At 34.8% G+C, this 22,154-nt stretch overlaps 1 long non-coding RNA gene, 12 other non-coding genes and 2 pseudogenes across 13 annotated transcripts in view; all 15 read right to left on the bottom strand.

Moving 5' to 3' along the window:
- Nucleotides 1-5,914: 5,914 nt before the first annotated feature.
- The window catches only part of LOC116749403, a 66,815-nt gene continuing 50,575 nt past the window's right edge, over nucleotides 5,915-22,154 (bottom strand). The window contains exons 8-15 of the long non-coding RNA XR_004348595.1: nucleotides 14,925-21,016; nucleotides 13,548-13,631; nucleotides 12,322-12,383; nucleotides 11,304-11,374; nucleotides 10,806-10,864; nucleotides 9,995-10,077; nucleotides 9,058-9,118; nucleotides 5,915-8,759 (exon numbers count right to left, since the gene is read on the bottom strand). This is a non-coding gene — a long non-coding RNA (uncharacterized LOC116749403). The remainder of the gene's footprint in view (nucleotides 8,760-9,057; nucleotides 9,119-9,994; nucleotides 10,078-10,805; nucleotides 10,865-11,303; nucleotides 11,375-12,321; nucleotides 12,384-13,547; nucleotides 13,632-14,924; nucleotides 21,017-22,154) is intronic.
- On the bottom strand, nucleotides 7,403-7,477 carry LOC116750194. The gene has a single exon (XR_004348910.1). It is a non-coding gene; the product is annotated as a small nucleolar RNA SNORD113/SNORD114 family (small nucleolar RNA).
- LOC116750171 lies at nucleotides 8,654-8,728 on the bottom strand. Its single transcript, XR_004348892.1, has one exon. It is a non-coding gene; the product is annotated as a small nucleolar RNA SNORD113/SNORD114 family (small nucleolar RNA).
- On the bottom strand, nucleotides 9,593-9,668 carry LOC116750175 (annotated as a pseudogene).
- LOC116750162 lies at nucleotides 10,582-10,656 on the bottom strand. Its single transcript, XR_004348884.1, has one exon. It is a non-coding gene; the product is annotated as a small nucleolar RNA SNORD113/SNORD114 family (small nucleolar RNA).
- LOC116750163 lies at nucleotides 11,093-11,167 on the bottom strand. Its single transcript, XR_004348885.1, has one exon. It is a non-coding gene; the product is annotated as a small nucleolar RNA SNORD113/SNORD114 family (small nucleolar RNA).
- Nucleotides 11,901-11,976, bottom strand: LOC116750216 (annotated as a pseudogene).
- On the bottom strand, nucleotides 12,862-12,934 carry LOC116750181. The gene has a single exon (XR_004348900.1). It is a non-coding gene; the product is annotated as a small nucleolar RNA SNORD113/SNORD114 family (small nucleolar RNA).
- Nucleotides 14,521-14,595, bottom strand: LOC116750173. Its single transcript, XR_004348894.1, has one exon. It is a non-coding gene; the product is annotated as a small nucleolar RNA SNORD113/SNORD114 family (small nucleolar RNA).
- On the bottom strand, nucleotides 15,480-15,554 carry LOC116750159. The gene has a single exon (XR_004348882.1). It is a non-coding gene; the product is annotated as a small nucleolar RNA SNORD113/SNORD114 family (small nucleolar RNA).
- On the bottom strand, nucleotides 16,476-16,548 carry LOC116750189. The gene has a single exon (XR_004348906.1). It is a non-coding gene; the product is annotated as a small nucleolar RNA SNORD113/SNORD114 family (small nucleolar RNA).
- On the bottom strand, nucleotides 17,201-17,275 carry LOC116750157. The gene has a single exon (XR_004348880.1). It is a non-coding gene; the product is annotated as a small nucleolar RNA SNORD113/SNORD114 family (small nucleolar RNA).
- On the bottom strand, nucleotides 18,187-18,258 carry LOC116750170. The gene has a single exon (XR_004348891.1). It is a non-coding gene; the product is annotated as a small nucleolar RNA SNORD113/SNORD114 family (small nucleolar RNA).
- LOC116750158 lies at nucleotides 18,914-18,988 on the bottom strand. The gene has a single exon (XR_004348881.1). It is a non-coding gene; the product is annotated as a small nucleolar RNA SNORD113/SNORD114 family (small nucleolar RNA).
- On the bottom strand, nucleotides 20,369-20,439 carry LOC116750172. The gene has a single exon (XR_004348893.1). It is a non-coding gene; the product is annotated as a small nucleolar RNA SNORD113/SNORD114 family (small nucleolar RNA).

Genomic DNA, 22,154 nt, shown 5'->3' with positions numbered 1-22,154 from the left:
AATCAGAGAAGAAAAGGAATCCAAATTGGAAAAGAAGAAGTAAAGCTGTCACTGTTTGCAGATGACATGATACTATACATAGAGAATCCTAAAGATGCTACCGGAAAGCTACTAGAGCTAATCAATGAATTTGGTAAAGTAGCAGGATACAAAATTAATGCACAGAAATCTCTTGCATTCCTATATACTAATGATGAAAAATCTGAAAGAGAAATTAAGGAAACACTCCCATTTACCATTGCAACAAAAAGAATAAAATATCTAGGAATAAACCTACCTAAGGATACGAAAGACCTGTATGCAGAAAATTATAAGACACTGATGAAAGAAATTAAAGATGATACAAATAGATGGAGAGATATACCATGTTCTTGGATGGGAAGAATCAACATTGTGAAAATGACTCTACTACCCAAAGCAATCTACAGATTCAGTGCAATCCCTATCAAACTACCACTGGCATTTTTCACAGAACTAGAACAAAAAATTTCACAATTTGTATGGAAACACAAAAGACCCCGAATAGCCAAAGCAATCTTGAGAAAGAAAAACGGAGCTGGAGTACTCAGGCTTCCTGCCTTCAGACTATACTACAAAGCTACAGTAATCAAAACAGTATGGTACTGGCACAAAAACAGAAATACAGATCAATGGAACAGGATAGAAAGCCCAGAGATAAGCCCACACACACATGGTCACCTTATTTTTGATAAAGGAGGCAAGAATATACAATGGAGACAAGACAGCTTCTTCAATAAGTGGTGCTGGGAAAACTGGACAACTACAGGTAAAAAAATGAAATTAGAACACTCCCTAACACCATACACAAAAATAAACTCAAAATGGATTAAAGACCTACATGTAAGGCCAGAAACTATCAAACTCTTAGAGGGAAACATAGGCAGAACACTCTATGACATAAATCACAGCAAGATCCTTTTTGACCCATCTCCTAGAGAAATGGAAATAAAAACAAAAATAAACAAATGGGACCTCATGAAACTTATAAGCTTTTGCACAGCAAAGGAAACCATAAACAAGACCAAAAGACAACCCTCAGAATGGGAGAAAATATTTGCAAATGAAGCAACTGACAAAGGATTAATCTCCAAAATTTACAAGCAGCTCATTCAGCTCAATATCAAAAAAACAAATAACCCAATCCAAAACTGGGCAGAAGAGCTAACTAGACATTTCTCCAAAGAAGATATACAGATTGCCAACAAACACATGAAAGAATGCTCAACATCATTAATCATTAGAGCAATACAAATCAAAACTACAATGAGATATCATCTCACACCAGTCAGAACGGCCATCATCAAAAAATCTACAAACAATAAATGCTGGAGAGGGTGTGGAGAAAAGGGAACACTCTTGCACTGTTGGTGGGAATGTAAATTGATACAGCCACTATGGAGAACAGTATGGAGGTTCCTCAAAAAACTACAAATAGAACTACCATATGACCCAGCAATCCCACTACTGGGCATATACCCTGAGAAAACCATAATTCAAAAAGAGTCATGTACCACAATGTTCATTGCAGCTCTATTTACAATAGCCAGGACATGGAAGCAACCTAAGTGTCCATCAACAGATGAATGGATAAAGAAGATGCGGCACATATATACAATGGAATATTACTCAGCCATCAAAAGAAACGAAATTGAGTTATTTGTAGTGAGGTGGATGGACCTAGAGTCTGTCATACAGAGTGAAGTCAGTCAGAAAGAGAAAAACAAATACCATACGCTAACACATATATATGGAATCTAAAAAACAAACAACAAAATGGTCATGAAGAACCTAGGGACAAGACGGGAATAAAGGCGCAGACCTTCTAGAGAATGGACTTGAGGATACGGAGTTGGGGGGGAATGGTAAGCTGACACAAAATGAGAGAGTGGCATGGACATATATACACTACCAAATGTAAAATAGATAGCTAGTGGGAAGCAGCCGCATAGCACAGGGAGATCAGCTCGGTGCTTTGTGACCACCTAGAGGGTGGGAGGGAGAGAGATGCAAGAGGGAAGAGTTATGGGGATATATGTATAACTGATTCACTTTGTTATAAAGCAGAAACTAACACACCATTGTAAAGCAATTATACTCCAATAAAGATGTAAATAAATAAATATATAAAATTAAATAAAATACTTTCCAGAATTTAATAACTAACTTTTATATAGTGTTGATCCAACTATATCTTAATGGATACTCATATTTACAAATTAAATCAATAGTAGTTCTTGTCTCATATAACTGGACAGTACTTCACCCTTTCATCTTTATTTACGTAATTGTATAGATTTTGTTATTGATATCTTGTAGCCATAATACCATCAAAATTCATGAACCACAAAAGTCCAAGAACAGACTTCAGTGCATTCCTAGTCTGTCTTGAGGATCACTTCCAACAGAGACCATAGACTAGATCTCTTTCTGTACAGTTCCTCAGAGCCAGATACATATCATCCATCACCCGTGATTCATACCCCACCAGCGGTCCCTTATCAGTCCAGGATTTGCCCTCTTTCTCCTCGTTCATTTGCACACTCGTTGATTTTTAATTTTTAATTGCCTAATAATAATAAAATAAATTTACATGAAGCACAAAAACTCAAGAACAAGAGTTTCAAGTATCCCTAACACCTGTACATAGAATAATTTCCCTCAGCAACTATATCTTTCATTAATCAATCTTAGTTTGCACCTATTCATTAAGGGACATATGTGACATATGAAACCCATAGTGGGCCATGGCTAACTTCTTAGATTATACTTAGTACACGTTTTTAACAAAACAGTGAATATTCTTAAACAAGCCCCCCACACCAAGATAAGGGCTTTGACTATTACTCATATTGGTCTCTTTGCTCCTAATACAGAATTCACAGCCAGGGCAAAAGGCTTACATCAGTTCAGTTCATTCATTCTGAGTATAAGCAATGCAGATAATAAAATATTGAGACATTCTTCCCATTAATACATGGTTTTCTCATTTCATTTTCTTAATATTTAAGTATTTATTATTTATCGTGTGATACACTTCTTTTTATCTAAAGTAAACAAACTACTCAAACTCATGACTGACTCAAAGCAAGAAGACAGACTAATACATACAATTATCTATATCATCCTTACCCCAAAGTGTAACCTGCTTGATCCATTTATCACTTAATGAACTCTCATGGTTCTAAGTTATATTAATAGTAATTCATACCTCACCACATATTTTCATAATTTGATATGCTTCACCCTTTTCATCTTTATCCACTGACATATCTGTTTATTCTTTCATTTATTCACTTAACAAAATCAAAATCCATGAAGCACCAAAGACTGAGAATACGATCCTTGAATATTACTGAAATCTATCCATGGGCTCATTCCCACAAATGTAAACACTTAATATTTTTTTGTAATGGACCTCAGTAGTTCGTAGATGTTTTCATCATAAAATATAGTTCAGAATCGGTCCATGGTTGGCCTTTTCTTCATATAATTTGTATATTGTTTCTATATATAGCATGAACCCACCATGAGCACAATACTGACTAGTACTTACGTATCCTATGTGCTCCGTCCTCATAATGAAAGTAGCTTACATCGTTATCGATTAAGGAATGTGTAGGGAAAACCTAAAACACATTTAAAGAGCTATAAAATGAATGACATGGACTCAACCTGTTTTTAAAATCATCCTAAGTGATCAAATTAATCATAATCAAATTAATCATAAACTTTGGTTCCCCATCCTTAGTACAAGCCTAACCTTGTTTGATTTTGTTCATGTATGTAGCCACATACTCATTTTACATATACATTCCTAAACATACTGGCAGCCTACAGATCTTGGTCTTTTCAGAATGCTTAAATCAGTTCAGGGGCACGCATTTTGTAGAGTACAAAGATGATGTTAAAAGAATGAGACATTTTCTCCATTGGACCATGCTTTTCTCCTTTCGTTTACTTAGACTTTTAGATGTTTATTAATTAATGTATTTGTTATTTCTTTAAAAATGAGCAACCTGGAACTCATCACTGACACACAGCAACAGCACTAACTATTATGACATATATTTGACTTTTTCGGTGATTCTGGAAACATTGTTTCCTGATAGGCAGCATTAGCAGAACTTGGGAACGTGTTAGGAATGCAGATTAGCGGATCCGACACTAATTTTACTGAATCAGAAATGCTGAGAGTGGGACCAGCAATCTGTAGTTTAACAAGCCCTTCGGGTGATTCTGATTCTCACTCAAGAACACTGCTCTATTATTAACCTATCCCAGAGAGGTAAAACCCTTGATCTACTGGTTTCTTAATGCACTGCTGTGCTTCAGAATTATATGAACAAAAATTTCTCTCACAACATTTCTTCTTAATTAACCCAGCTTTACTCTCTTTATCTATCTACCTATCACCTATCTATCCGTCTTTTGATTCTTTAATTTATTCCCTTAGAATAATGTAGTAAAAGTCCCCATGATCCATTTAAACCCCGGAATTAGTTGCTTGAAAATTACTGAAATCTAGCTATACACTTATTCCCACAGATATCTCAAATCTCCTTTTGAAATGAACTTCAGTGATGCAGAAACGAATTAATCACAAGACACATTCAGACTGCATTCCATTCACATCATGGATCCGTGCTTGACTCGTTTTCATTTAACTTCTGCATTCTTTAAAGATGTAAGAAAGAACCACCATGGGCCCGCCAACCACTCCACATCCAAACGCCGTAAATATCTGACATTTTCCTGTGGGTTGCTTCACTCAATTCACAGCTTAGATCTTTTCCACAGAGGAATGTTTATAAACTGTGGTGCAAACCTAATATGGAATAAGTAGCTGTGAAAGTGAATGTAAAACCCTCAGACTTTTAAAAAATTGTACTGAATTCGATGACTTCATAAAACTTGCCACATTGCATATCTTCAGCATATATTCATATTTGGTCTCCTTTGAATTTATTTGTCGGTAGCTATTTATTAATAGCTTTAATTTTCATTCATCCATTCTTTAATGCGTGAAAGAATCTGACAAACTATTCATGTCGTAAAGAAAATGCAAAACGTTTAACTTCCCAGAAACCAAGAGACAAATGCCTATTGTGTATATCTGTCTAATCCCCCTTATTCAAACTGGCCAGAGCTAAGATTCGTTTTTCTCAAGAGGGACACAACAGGAGTAAAACGGATGAATCATGCTTCATCACATATTCATCACTGGCCAGGTGCTTTGTCCCCTCTGATTTTATTCAGGTATTAACATATATTAATTTATAATACTAAGATCAGTATCCTTGTATACAAACTCAATTCAATAACACTCTTTAATAGTAACTGCATCCAGCCCCTCATTATCATTAAGCATCAAGGGACTATATACTTTTTATTCCCAACTTTATTTAGGAGGAATTGACAAACATAGTTTGCATATATTTAAAATGTACAACATGAAGATTTGATTTACATATACACTGTGGAATGATTACCAATGGAACACTGAAGCTAAGGGCTTGATCATAACTTGTCATATGACACATTTTTTGTCACTGGTTCATGTTAAGCCCTCTTTAACGTAGTAAGGGGGTTCAATTATATAAACGTTTTTTTCCCATTTCTTAATTTAAAAAAAAAATGCCTGCAACCCAAAGATAACCCAGAACATAACCATCAACAATTACACACATCTTTCTCTGGGTCTCATGATATAAAAGCCTCTACATATTTTTAATAGACTTTGGTTCCTTAGAAATAGATTGGTAATTATTATCACATACTCTATAGTTATTCCAGATTTGGCCCTATTTTTCCTTCATTTATTCATACATTTGTTTAGATATTATTGTACTGATTAACTTTTTTTTTAAATTTATTTTTTATTATTTTTGGCTGCGTCGGGTCTTAGTTGTGGCATGTGGGATCTTTCGTTGTGGCACGTGGGCTCTTCGTTGAGGCACATGGGCTCTTCGTTGAGGCACATGGGCTTCTCTCTAGTTGTGGCATGTGGGCTTAGTTGCCCTGTGGCATGTGGGATCTTAGTTCCCCGACCAGGGATTGAACCCGCGTCCCCTGCATTGGAAGGCAGATTCTTAACCACTGGACCACCAGGGAAGTCCCCTGATTAACTTTTAATAAGCAATCAATATCTATGAAACTCAAAAGCCTAAGATCTTATCCAATAAGATCCTTGGATATCCGTAACAAGTCTTTATAGGCTCATTTATATCAGAAGAATGGACTAGATTTCTATTGCTTTGGACTTTGGCGTTCTAGGTAAGCATTGCTCATCCTTGACTCACATGCCACCAGTCCTCAATATTACTTCAGACTCCATCCTCTTTTTTTCATTCAATTATAATTTTGTTTAGAGATAAATCGTTAATTCATAATGAGAGACATATACTCATAAATTTTTAAAGTAGTTTTAATAACCCTATTATCTGTATGTAGAATCATTTTTTACAGAGTGAAAAGTCCAGATCTCTTTTGTTAATCGGCCTTGTGTTGAATGTAGGGATTAGTCATCATATTTGCTTCACTTTCACATCTAACTTTACTTATTGTTAGTCCAAGGCTAGCATGGACTAATCCCTAACATCTGTCTGTAGAATTATTTCCCTCAGCAAACCATCTCTTCCATTAATTGACCTCAATGTTTTGACTTGGATGAATAAACATAATGCTTCATATTAATTGCATTTGGGGGCCATGGTTGGCATTCACTGATTATATTTCACATTTTTAAATAATACAATGAATACCCTTAAACAAACAACCCAAACCGAGGCAATAACTTTGACTATTACTCACATTAGTCACCATGCTCTAAACCATAGAACTTGTGACCATGGAAGAATCATTAAGCCAGCTTGAGGGGGTCCATTCTGAGTAGTACAGAGCAGACGAGATGATTTTAAAAGGCTGAGACCTAATCAACATTGGTCCTTGTATTTCACCTTTCATTTAGTGAGTTATTTAGGAAATTAGCAACTTGGGAAAATGTTTACTTAATGTCTCCTAAGTAAACAAACAATAACGATCTTGCCACTGACACAGAATATGGACATTGCCTATTAACGACTTCACACTGCCTATAAAATTCTTAGCCAGAGGTAACACCTTGTATGATTTGTTTCCTAATAAATAGAAGTATTTTCAAAATATGTTAATAGTATTTCTTGTCTTGCTACATATTTTTATAATTGGACAATGCTTAATGACCTTCCTCTTTATTTATGTATGTATTTATCGATTATTTCATTGATCTGACTATAAAAATAGAGAATGCATGAACGTAAACCAAAAATGAGATTCTTGTATATTCATGGCATCTGTCTATAGGATCACTTCACACAGGGCAATGGACTAGTTTCCATTTGCATCGGACCTCAGAGTTCCAGACACAGATTCATCATACACGACATACATGACTACACCAATAGTCATCATCGATCCAGTATTGTCCCTCCTTTTCTTCAATCGTTTGTACATTGTCCATTGATTAATTCATTAATTCACTAATAATAATTTTTAAATGCTATTATTCACAGAAGCCCAAGAAGAGCCTTGATAGCCCTAAACTGTATACAGGATAATTCTCACATCAATATATCTCTCTCATTTATTATTCTGATTTTCCTATATGCATTAATCAATATAATCAACCCCATATTTATATAATCAATTCCACATTTGTCACTGGGCTATAGCTAGTCTTATGCAATTATACTTCACATTAATACTTCATAATGATACAGGGAATATGCTTTTTTTAAAAACACTAAAATAAGACAAGAACTTTGTTACTCACATTGGTCTGTATGCTCCTAACACACGGGTGCAACCGTAGACCTGGTACCCATGGAAGATGCTTAAATCAGCTCAGGTGTGTCCATTCTGAGGCCTACAGAGCAGAGCAGATGATAAAGGTAATTGAGACCTTACTTCCATTGATCCCTGCTTTCCACCGTCCAGTTACTCAGTCATTTAGGTATTTATATATTTTTCATGATATAGATTTTTTTTCTCTTAACAAAGGAAACTCTCTCAAACGTGAAACTGATCCAGTAAATAAAACTGACTCTTATTCATCAGCCTACGTGATTCTTAGCCACAGAGGTAACATCCTTGATTCATTTATTTCTTAGGAGGCAGCAGTGTCTTCTTCCATTTTTATGAGTAATATTTCTGGCCTCACCACATATGTTCATAGTTGGACAATGCTTAACATTCTTCTTTATCTATTTACTTCTATTTTATTCTACCGTCAATCCATTAGTAATAATAAATCTAAATCTATGAACTCAAAATAAGAACACAGTATTTGTATATTTCTGACATCTGTCTACTGCAGGGGTCTCCAACCCCCAGACTGTGGACCGGTGCTGGTCCAAGGCCTGTTAGGAACCGGGCTGCACAGCAGGAAGTGAGCAGCGGGCGAGCGAGCGAAGCTTCGTCTGCCGCTCCCCATCGCTGCTCTCCATCGCTCGCATTGCCGCGTGAACCATCTCTCTCCATGCCATCCGTGGAAAAATTGTCTTCCACGAAACCGGTCCCTGGTGCCAAAAATGTTGGGGACCGCTGGTCTACTGCATCATTTCCAAAAGAGAGATTCAACTAATTATGTTTTGTGTTGGACCCCGGAGTTCCAGACACGTAGTATTCATCGTTTATAACTCATATGCCACCAGTTGTCATCACCGGTATATGTTTCTCTTTTTCCTCATTCATTTCTGCATCTGTATTAAGTAAATCAAATTAATTCACTGATAGTAATATAATGAATACATGATTCCAAAACCCAAAAGCAAGATATTTGCATATCCCAAGCATAGTATATAGAGCCATATCCCATGTAGACTTTATCTCTTTGATCAGTGAATTTCAATGTTGATTAAATAACATATTTCACATGATTTTTAAATTTAGACATAGTTCATTTTAATTATATTTATTATTTTTTTAAATAATACTGTGAAACCTTTAAACAAATAACCCAAACCAAGACAAGAACTTTGACCTTTGACCGTTACTCACCTTTGTCTCTTTCCTGACACGGGAGCAACATGACGATCTTAATCAGCTTGGAAGATCCATTCTGAATAGTACCAAGCAGAGAAGAAAATAAAAAGATGGAGACATTCTCTCCATTGATTCATTGTCTCCGCCATCCAGATACATAGTCATTTAGGTATTTATTGATTAATGGTAATATTTATTTATTTTCCTCTTAACAAATTCAGCATTAAAGTTGTAACTCACTCAGATCAAAAACTGTACATATCACTGTCTATACCATCCTTGGTCAAAGATGTAATACACTTGATCCATTTAATATTGATTTCAATTTATATTAGTATTATTTTCTTTACTATACACTTTAAAGATGAACAATACTTCAGCCTCTTCATTTTTACTTACACATTTGTTTATTTATTCTGCCATTTATTCTTTTAGAATAAGGTTTTGTAAAATTCACAGACACAAACGTCAAGAACAATATCTTTGTATATTCCTGACATCTGTCTATAGAATCACTTTAAACAGGAGGAATGGGCTGGATTTCTTTGTGCTGGACCTCAGAGTTTCAGACACACAAGTACTCATCGTATACAACTCATACGTCACTAGCCGTCATCATCGGTCCACGATTGGACTCTTTCTTCATTCTGATCTATATTTACTGATCAATTCATCAATAATAATAAAATAAATATCTGTGAATCACAAATACTCAAGGACTACTAGATCCTTAATATCCTTAATATCTATCTATAGAATCATTTGCCTCATTGAATATTCTTCTTTCATTGATCATCTTCATTGAGGCAAATACCTACTAAGCAACATAACATCTCATGTCAATTCTATATTTATCCATAGACCATGACTAGCCTTCTTTGAACACATTTATTTATTATCACAGCGAATAAACGAACACCCAAACCAAGAGAAGAATTTGACAATTACTTACATGGACCACATGTACTTATACACAGGACAACCAGCAGAGTTCCTGATCATGGTCAATGCTTAACCAATTCAGGTGCATCCATTCTGAGGAATACAAAGCAGAGAAGATGTTAAGAAGATTGACAGACACTCCACTGATACGTACATTTCAACTTTCACGTGGTCACTTACTTAGGAAAACAGTACATTGGGGTCATGTTTATTAATTTATTCTTAACAAGCAAAACAGCATCAAGCTTGACACAGACCAATAATAAGAACTTTGATGGTTATTTACTGTCTGTATCATTCTCAACCAAAGAGGTCAGACATTTGAGTCACTTACATTTCCTAATGAACTTCAGTATTTTCAATCAATGTTAATAGTTTTTATTGACTCACCACATATATTAAGAGTGAATATGCTTCAGCTTCTTCATCTTAACTTATTTAGGCTTGTACATTGATTATTTCTTTGGGCTAATTTTTACAGTATCAATAAAATCAAAGACTCATAAACACAAACCAAAGAAAATGTTCTTTTATTTTCCTAATACTTGTCAGTAATAGCATGCCAAATAGAGGTGACAAATTATACTTCTTTTTTTACTGGACCTCAGAGTTTCAGACACATAGTATTCATCATCCATGACTCATACGATATCAGTCATCATCACTGGTCCATATATGGGCCTCTATTTCTTTATTCTCATCGGCATAGTTCATTGATTAACTCATTAAGTGACTGATATTATATTTCACACTTTTACAATATAGTGAATACTTGAGAAAAAAAAACTCTCAAAGACATGAATTTATACTGTATTACTCACATTGGTCTATAGAGCACAGGACTGTGCAAGATGCTTCAACCCACCAGCATGCGTCCATTCTGAGGAGTACAGAGCAGAGCAGAAAAAAAAAATTTGAGACGTTCTCTGAATTGGTCCTGGTTTTCTTCATTTTATTTACTCGGACATGAAAGTTTTTACTATTTTCCATAATTTATACACATATATAAGCATAAATATAAATATAATATGATCCTTAAAAAAACGATCCTAACATCTTTCCATAAGATCACTTCAAACAGAGGCAACAGATTATATTTCCTTTTTGATTGGACCTCAGAGTTTCAGACACAAAGTAGTCATCGTCCATGGCTCATACTCCACCAACGGTCATCACTGGTCCACGCCTGAGCCTCTGTTTCTTCATTCTCTGGACATTTTCTAGGACTGGTGTTTTGGATTATATTTCACACTTTTAACAGTGCAGTGAATACCCTTAAAAAAAACCTTCTTAAACACAAGAACTTAACCTTTACTCACATTCATCTCTAGGCTCTTAACACACAGAGGAAACCATAGACAATGCTTGAATCAGCTTGAGTGTGTCGATTCTGGGGAGTACAAGATGAGGCGGGTGATTAAAAATCTAGACCTTTCAAAAGAAGATCCACATCAGTCTTTGTTTACATCATTTCATTTTTTCATTTACAAAGGTATTTATTAATTTTTCTGAATATATGTACATATGAGATATATACATATGAAACAAGATTGACATCCTCTACTGAGACAGACCCAGGCCTATAAAACTAGGTATTACTTATCAAGGTCAGTGTCTGTATGATCCTTAGGAAAAGAGGTAACACCGTTGGTCCATTTATTTCTCAACATGCATCAGTTTCCTCAGTTTATATTAATAGTATTTCTTGCCTCTCGTGTATATTCATAGGTGGGCAAAGCATCATCCTCATTTTTATTTATTTGTATTTTGTTTATTGGCTCTATCACTGATCGATTTATATTAATAATATATAAGTCCATGAATCCAAAATTACAAGAACAGTATCCTTGTAAACTCTTAACATCGATCCACAGGATCATTTGTGAGAGAGGAAACAGATTAGATTTTGTTTTGTGTTGGACCTCAGACTTCCAAACATGTGGCATTCATCGTATTAAGACTCCTAGGTCATCAGACATCATCACTAATCTGGGGTTGGGCCCCTTTTTCTTCATTCTCCTCTACAGTTGTTTATACATTAATTCATCAACCTACTAATAAAAATTAAGTAAATGTATGTGAATTACAAAAATGCAAGGACAAGAGCCTTCAGTATCCCTGTCATTTATCTTTAGAATCATTGCCTAATTGAATATACCTCTTCCATTAATCATCATTGTTGTAAAAACATTAATCAACATAATGTTTCAGACACTTTCAATTTAATCGCTGGACCATAGTTGGTCTTTTTTCTTATATTTAATACATTTTTAATTATTACAGGGATACCCTGAACAAATCACCCAAACCAGGACAAGAACTTTGATTATTACTCACACTGGACTTAATGCTCCTACACAGAGATGCTCCCATGAGCTCCTGCGTTCAGGGTCCTCTTTCTGAGAAGTACAAAGCAAAACAGATATAACAAGATCAAGACATTATCTCCATTGTTCTGCGCACTCCACCTTACATTTAGTCAATCATTTAGTAATATGTTAATCTGGGATAATGCTTAACAAATTTCCTCTTTAAAAAATGAATAAGATCAGACTCGCTATGGACTCAGAATAAGAACGTCTCTATTAGCATGAGCCAAAGAGGTAAGGCACTCGAACCACTTATTTTTCGTAACGGCATTCAGTATTCTCAGCACATTTTAACAGTTCCCATTGCCTTACCCCATACCTCAAGAGTGCATATGCTTCATGCTCAGTGTCCTCGCTGTTTTATATTTGTACACTGATTCTTTAATTGATCCATTTACAATAAAAGAATCAAAATTCACAGAAATAGTCTAAGAAAATAGTCCCTTTAGATTCCTAAAATCAGTCTATAGGATTTCAAGCAGAGGCAACAGACTATATTTCTTTCTGATTGGACCTCAGATTCCAGAATGAAGTAGTCATCATCCACGACTCATACTCCACCAGCGGTCATCATCGATCCACATATCAGCCTCTTTTTGCTCATCCCCCTGTACAGTAGCTCATTAATTAATTTCTTATCCACTGATATTAATTTTTAAAACCCCATGATTCACATAAAAACAAAGAATAAGAACCTTGGGGCTTCCCTGGTGGTGCAGTGGTTGAGAATCTACCTGTCAATGCAGGGGACACGGGTTCTAGCCCTGGTCTGGGAAGATCCCACAGGCCGCGGAGCAAGTGGGCCTGTGAGCCACAATTACTGAGCCTGCGCGTCTGGAGCCTGTGCTCCACAACAACAGAGGCCACAATAGCGAAAGGCCTGTGCACCGCAATGAAGAGTGGCCCCCGCTTGCCACAACTAGAGAAAGCCCTCGCGCAGAAACAAAGACCCAACAAAGCCATAAATAAATAAATAAGATAAATTTAAGAATAAGAACCTTGACTATTTTACTTCTGTCCATAGAATCATTTATCACATTGATATCTCTCTTTCATTAATTACTCTTACAATACCATAAATTGATTAATAAATACTATTGGGAATAATCCCATATTTATCACTGGCCATGGATGGCCAATAAGTACACTTTTTAAAAAACTGTTTCAAATGAAGACATGAACGTTATTACTCACATTGGTCTCTACACACCAAAGACGTGGAGACAACCAGAGAACGTGACCACAAGAGAATTTTCCAATCAGCTCGACTGGTCCATTCTGAGGAATATAAAGCAGAGTAGATGATGTTTTAAAAATGAGACTTGGCTTCCCTGGTGGCGCAGTGGTTAAGAATCCTCCTGCCGATGCAGGGGACATGGGTTTGAGCCCTAGTCCAGAAAGATCCCACATGCCACGGAGCAACTAAGCCCGTGTGCCACAACTACTGAGCCTGTGCTCTAGAGCCCACGAGCCGCAACTACTGAGCCTATGTGCCACAACTACTAAAGCCCGTGCGCCTAGAGCCCGTGTTCCACAACAAGAGAAGCCACCGCAATGAGAAGCCTGCGCACCACAACGAAGAGTAGCCCCCACTCGCCGCAACTAGAGAAAGCCGGCGCGCAGCAACGAAGACCCGACGCAGCAAAAAATAAATAAATAAAATAAATTTATGAAAATGAGACCTTGTCTGAATGGATTTTTCCTTTTCACAATATATTCGTTCAGTCCTTTAGGTAGTTATTAATTTTTCATAATTTAGATTTTACCTCTTAACAAAAGGAGCAACCTTAAATTTGAGACTGATCTAGAAAATAAAATTGACTCTAATTATGAATCTATATGATCCTTATCCAAAGAGGTGACACTCTTGATACATTTATTTCTAAAGAGGCATCAATATTTTCAATTTTTATTAATAGTAATTCTTGCCTCACCACAAATGCTCACAGTTGAACAATGCTTCACTCTCTTTTTATCTGTTTATTTATTATTTCTTTAATGGTCCTTTATTTATTGATACTTCTTCAACAGTAATATCATTCATCCATTCATTAACAATAATAAATTTAATCAATGAATCCAGGGTAAGAACATGATCTCTGTATATTTCTAATATCTGCCTCCAAGATCATTTCCAACACAGGTATTTGACGAATTATGTTTTGTGTTGGACCTCAAAGTTCCAGACACATATTATTCATCATCCACAACACATACACCACCAGTTGTCTTCATTGGTTCAGGTTTGGCTGTCTTTTTCCTCATTCATTTATCAAGTAAATCATTAATTTATTAATAACAATAAAATAAACACATAATTCACAAAATCCAAGAATAGGATCCTTGAATATTCCCAACATCTGTCTATAGAACTATTTCACACATGGACTGATTCTCTTTATTAACCAACCTCAATGGTGCACAATACTGATGACTCAACATAATGTTTCATATCATATTTATCATTGGGCCATAGTTAACTTTTTTATTATGTTTAATACTTTTAATAATTCAATGAATACCTTTAAACAAATGACCCAGTCTAAGATGACAAACTTGACCATTACTCACCTTTGTCTCTTTCTAATACAGAGGCAATAGGACAATCTTGATCACAGCAGAAGCTGAAATCAGCTGGGGCATCAATTCTGAATAGTACCAAGCAGAGCAGGTGATAAAAAGTTTGATATTCTCTCCATTGATCCATACTTTCCACCATTCATATACGTAGTCATTTAGGTATTTATTAATTTATGGTAATATTTATTTGTTTTTTCCTTAATAAAACAAACATCAAGCTTGCAATAGACTCAGATCAATAACTGAATATTACGTATCACTGTCTATATCATCCTTACGCAAAAATGCATAATATACTTGATCTGTTAATTATCCATTCTAACCTATATTAATATTATTTCTCTTTACTATGTATTTAAGTAATGAACAGTACTTAACCCTCTTCATCTTTAGTCACTTATATACTTGTTTATTTGGCCAGTAACATTTTATAATAATATTTTTAAAAACTCGTGAACCACAAAGAATAAAACAAGGTCCCTATATTTTCCTGACATCTGTCTATAGGAACACTTCCAGCGGAGGAAATGGACTAGATTTCTTTTGCTGGACCTCAGAGTTTCAGACACGCAGTACTCATCATATACGACTCATATGCCATCAGTCATCATCAATGGTCCAAGCTTAGACTCTTCTTCTTTATTCTCATCGACATTTGTTTACTGATCACTTTATTAATTCATTAATAATAATAAAATAAATATCTGTGAGTCAAAAAACTCAAGGACAGGATCTTAAATACTAACTTCTGCCTATAGAATCTTTTGCCTCATGGAATGTACTTATTTCAATAATCATCCTCATTGTGGCAAATATCGATTAATCAACACAAAGTTTCATGTCAATTCCATGGTAATCATTAAGCCATGTTTGGCCATCTTTGAATATATTTAATAATTTTTAGTATCACACTGAATATCCTATACAAACCACCTAAACCATGAGAGGAATCTGTTGTTCACATTGGTCTTCATGCTCTTACACACAGGGGCATCCATGGAGGTCCTGATCATGGCCAAATACATAAATAGGTTCCAGTGTATCCATTCTGAGGCGTAAAAAGCAGGAGAGATAATAACAACATTGAGATACTCATTATTGATCCACACATTCCACCTTCATCTAGTCAGTCATTTAGGAATATAATAAATTCAGGTCATATTTCCTATTTTTCTCTTAGAAAAGAGAACAATATCAAACCTGGTACTACCATAGAATAAGAACTTTGACTGTTATTCATTTTCTATATCATTCTTAGCCAAAGAGGTAAGACATTTGCACCATTTACATTTCCAAATGGACTTCAGTATTTTCAATCAATATTAATAGCTTTTATTGCCTTACCACATATATTAAGAGTGAATATGCTTCAACCTCTTCATCTTAACTTATTTATACTTATACTTATTTCTTTGGGCTATTTTTTTAAAGTAAAATCAAAATTCATGAACACAAAACAAGAAAATTGCTCTTTTTTTTTCCTAATATTTGTCTGTGGTGTAATACCAAATAGAGGCAACAGATTATATTTCTTTTTTTTAACTGAACCTGAGTTTCAGACACGTAGTATTCATCATCCATGACTCATATGATATCAGTCATCATCATTGGTCCATACATGGGCCTCTATTTCTTCATTCTCATCTGCATAAGTTCATTGATTAACTCATTATTACTAATATTAATTCTATTCCACACTTCTAACAATACAGTGACTATTTGAGGAAAAAAAGAAGCTCTCAAAGACATGAATTTGCTTACTGCATTACTCACATTGGTCTATAGAGCACATGACCATGAAAGATGCTTAAATCCACTAGCGTGCATCCATTCTGAGGAGTACAGAGCAGAGCAGATGATAGAAAAAAATTGAGACTTTCTCTAAATTGGTTCTTGTTTTCCTCATTTCATTTACTCAGTCACAAAGGTATTTATTATTTTCCATGATTTATACACATATATAAGCATAAATGTGAATATAATGACATGATCCTTAGAAAAAGAGCTAACACCCTTGGTCCATCCATTTATTAATATGCATCAGTTTCTTCAATTTATATTAATAGTACTTCTTGCCTCACCACATATACTCATGGTTGATAAGGCTTCATTCTTGTTTTTATTTAGTTATACTTTGTTTATTGGTTCTATCATTGATCTATTTATATTAATAACATAGAAATTCATGGATCCAAAATTAGAAGAACAATATCCTTGTTTATAGGGATGATTTGCAAGAGAGGAAACAGACTAGATTTTGTTTTGTGTTGGACCTCAGACTTCCAGACACATGGTATTCATCGTATATGACTCCTACGCCACCAGATGTCATCATTGGTCCAGCTTTGCGACTCTTTTTTTTCCTCCCATCTACTTCTGTTTAGTGATTAATTTATCAATTTACTGATGGTAATTAAATAAATATCTATGAGTCACAAAAGCTCAAGGACAAGGGCCTTCAGTATCTTTATAATTTTCTTTAGAACCGCTGCCTAATTGAGTACACTTCTTTCATTAATCACCCTCATTATTCTAAAGATAGATTAATCAACAGAATGATTCATACATTTCCAATTTAATGACTGGACCATGGTTAGTATTTTTTCTTATAGTGAATTTTTTTTAATATTTCAAAGAATACCCTAAACAAACTACCCACAGTAAGATGAGACCACTGACTATTACTCACGTTGGTTTCCATGTACAGGCAAATTCAGAGACTGTTGACCAAGACATATGTTTAAATCAGCTAAAGCGTGTCCATTCTAAAGCACAGAATGCAGAGTAGATGATAACATGATTGAGATGTTTCCTCTACTGATCTTTGTATCTACATTTAATTTTCAGTGATTATGTTATATATGAATTGGGTAATATATAACTTTTTCCTAAGAAAACAAACCACATTGAACTTTCTACTAACCCAGAGTAAATACTGGCCATTATTTATATTATCTATAACATCCTTAGCTAGAGGAAACACCCTTGAACCATTTATTTCTTAACTGACTTAGTGTTTCCATATTTATTAATATTATCTCTAGCCTTAACTTTCTTCATAATTGGACGATGCTTCACCTCTTCATCTTATTTAGTTACATCTGTACATTGATTCTTTATTGATCCATTTATTATAATAGAATCAAAATCCATAAACACAATGACCCCTGAGCATGAGCTTTATAAAATAAATCCTAAATCTGTCTATAGGATCATTTCCAACAGAGGCAATAAACTAGATTTCTTTTTTATATTGGACCTCAGAGTTCCAGACACGTATGCATCATCCACGATGCATATGCCACCAGTGGTCATCACTGCTCCAGGCTTGGCCTCTTTTCTTCCCCACTCTCATCTACCTTTGTTTAGTAATTAATTCAACAAATTCTCTAATAGGAATAAAATGGATACCTATGAAGCACAAAAAACCTAGAACATAGGCCTTGAATAGTTTAACTTCTGTCTATAGAATCATTTACTACACTGATATAGCTCTTTCATTAATTACCCTCAAAGGTTCATATAGGAAGTAATCAATATAATGCTGCATTGTTAATCAACGGACCACGTCTGGCATTCTTTGCTTATATTTCATACTTTTCAAATAGGGTGTTTACCCATAAAAACTCACATTTGTCTCTATGTGTCAAACACAGAGACAGCCAGACATCTTGTGACCTTAGATGAATCCTTAAATCAGCTCCAATGTATCCATGCTGAGAAGTACAAAGCACAGAAGGTGGTTTTAAAAAATTGAGACCTTGTCTGCATTGACTTTGCTCTCCACGTTTCAGCTCTTCAGCCTCTTAGGGATTTATTAACTTTCATAATTTACAGTGTGCTTCATTTCATTTATCTGTTTATACGAATAAAATCAAAGTTCTTGAACACAAAAACCAAGAACACAATCCTTGTATATTACTAACAGCTGTGAGTATGGCAATTTCCAACAGAGAAAATAGACTAGGTCTCCTATTGTGATGGACCTCAGAGTTCTTGACACATAGTATTCATCATCCGTGACTCATACACTACCAGTGGTCATCATTGGTCCAGGCTCAGCCCACTTTTTCTTCATTCACTTCTACATTCCTTTACCGATTAACTTACCAATAAAGCAACAATTGTAAAATAAATATCTATGAGTCAAAAAAACCTTGAAAATAAAACCTTCAAGAATCTCTACAAACATATGGACACCAAGGGGGGAAAGCGCAGGGGGGGTGGGGGGATGAATTGGGAGATTGGGATTGACGTGTACACACTAATATGTATAAAATAGACAACTAATAAGAGCCTGCTGTATAAAAAATTAATTAATTAAATAAAGCTCAAAGAAAAAAGAATCTCTAACATGTCTCTATAGAATCATTTGCCTCCTTGAATTTACATTTCGCTAATCACCTACGTGGTTGCAAATACTGATTCATCAATATAATGTTTCATGTCAGTTCCGTATTTATTAGGGGGCCATGTTTGGCCTTTTTTATTATATTTAACTATTTTTTAATATTACAGTTAACGTCCTAAACAAACCACCAGAAACAAGACAAGAACTTTGACTATTTCTTACACTTAGAGCTCACGATCATGCAAGACATTTAAGTTGGCTTGGTGCACCCACTCTAAGAAGTACAAAGCAGAGAAGATTAAAAAAAAAAACTGAGATATTATCTTCATTAATCCTTGTATTTCACCTTTGATTACATCAGTAATTTAGGTATTCATTAATTGGGGTAATATTTATTGATATTTCCCTCAAAATAACATCAAACTTGCCACTGAGCCAGAATAGGAATAATAATTATTACTTGTACTTTCTATAGAACCATTAGCCAAAGAAATATCATAAAACCATGTCCTTCTTAATTGAATCAGTGTTTTTAACATATATTAACAGATTCTCTTACTTCATGACACATTATCATAATTGGACAATGCTTCACCCTCTTTATTTATTTGTATACAGTTGACCCTTGAACAACACGGGTTTGAACTGCATGGGTCCATTTGTACATGGATTTTTTTCAATAAATATAGTACCTGTATTTTCATTTTAGGGATCTTTAAATTAACTGAGTGTGGGAAAAATTTGTGTTTGATTAGAGATCACAACATGTGGTATGAAAAGAACCAGGGTTTGAGTCCTGATTCTATCCAAACTATTTAAGATTCCTGGCCTTGGGTGAGTCATTTATCAATTCCTTTGCTTCTGAAGCAGAGATAACCGTACAAGGACTTTCGACTGCGTGGGGTTACACCACGTTGTTCAAGGGTCAACTGTATTTACTGATTGATTCTTTCATTGATCCACCTGTAATAACAGAATCAAATTCCATAACAAAAACTAAGAACAAGATCCTTGAATATTACTAACATATGTCCACAGGATAATTTCTAACGGATGTATGGTATAGACTAGATTTCTTACTGGGTTGGACCTCAGAGTTCCAGACAAGTACTCATCATCCATGACTCACACCCCACCAGCATCACCATTGGTCCAGGATTGGCCCTCATTACCTTCAATCATGTCTGCATGTTTTTATTGATTAAGCCATCAATTCACTAGTAATAGTAAAATAAATGTCTGGAGGTCATAAAAACTTGAAACAAGATCCTTGAATATCTCTAACATTTCTCTATAGAATTACTTCCCACTGACAATATATATATATTTCATTAATTGGCCACAATGTTTTCTATATAGATTAATTAATACAATACTTTATATTGACCCCATTTTACTGTCTGAATGTGACAAAACCATGTCTTTATAGAGGGAGGTTTAAATCAACTGTGACTCAAATTAAAATTGATAATACATTGTACATTAATTAATTAATTGAATAATTAACTGTGAAAATAAATAAAATGTCTTTCTTTTTTCTCCTTAATTGACCACAGATGTACTGAATTGGCCCGCACATGATCTCCATTCATTTAATTTGTACATGTAGCCATTTATTCCCTTCCAATAACAGAGTTAACACCCATGACAAACCACCAAACCAGAAGCAATTACTTTGACTGCTACTTACGTAAGTTTCTATAGTCCTTAATTGAATCATTGTGCATCCAGTCTGTAGAGTACAAAGCAAATATGAAAATAGACAGATTAGATTAGGTAGATAGATAGATAGATAGATAGATAGGAAGGGCTAGATTCAGATTTTTCTAGTTGACTTCAAGTCAACAACTGATGAGGAATAAACCTTAAGTGCTTGTTGTATATTAAAACTCTCCATGGTATATTGCTTGATTGATTGAATCAAGTATTAAATGTAACAAATATAATGAACACCTCTGAAAGCAACACCAGACAAAAGAATAAGAACTATGTGTGTCCCCTACCCAGTCAGGTAAGAGCTACAACAACTTTCTAAATGAACCTTTCTTGGAGAGAATCGGTTAATCTGAGTCTTAGATTCGAGCACATTCTCAGCAATTGTCCATGCTTGTCCCATCTTTATATATGTATGTATGTATATAGCTATACATGGAGTCATTTTATCTTCCATTTTTTTAAAGTAATTGCACCAACAAGCCAGGAAGAGAAATCCTCTCTAAGTATATTGACCATTTCAAAAATTAAGAGCCTAGGTCTACATTTTTTATCTAGAGAGCAGCTGTTAGAACTGGATTAATCACTCTCCTTGTTTCAAAACACATGGTCCTCACTGGGCCATGCGTTACCTTCTTTCAAGGAACTGATTAAAATATCAACTTATTCCTTGATACATTTATAATAATAGCATTAATACTGTGACTCCACAGAAACAGAACAATATTAATGCCTGTGCATATGCTCATTAGGCACAGAAAAAAGATCAGGTCATTTTTTCTTGTTCTTTTTTTAATTAAAAAGTAGAAGATCATTGAATTAATCATAACTTGTCATGTGACATTCTCAACATAGGTCCAAGTATAAGCCCACTCTCAATTGTGTAGTTATTTAATCAATAATTAAGTAAATGTTTTGCCCTTCTCTTAATAAAACAAAAACCAACAACCCATCCCAGGAAAACAGCATGAGCTCTTACACCCATTTATCGAAACGCTCTTTACTCAAAAGGGTCAGCTTTAATCAATTTATTTTACTGGAACTCAGTGCTTCAGAAATGTATTAATAATGATTTTTATATCACATATATTACATTACATTCTCCCATATTTGGACCAGGAATAAACCATTTTGTCCTTATTCATGTATACTTTCTT

Source organism: Phocoena sinus, chromosome 2 (assembly GCF_008692025.1).
Source record: "Phocoena sinus isolate mPhoSin1 chromosome 2, mPhoSin1.pri, whole genome shotgun sequence".
NCBI classification, from domain to species: domain Eukaryota; kingdom Metazoa; phylum Chordata; class Mammalia; order Artiodactyla; family Phocoenidae; genus Phocoena; species Phocoena sinus.
This window is presented reverse-complemented; position numbering and strand designations above follow the sequence as displayed.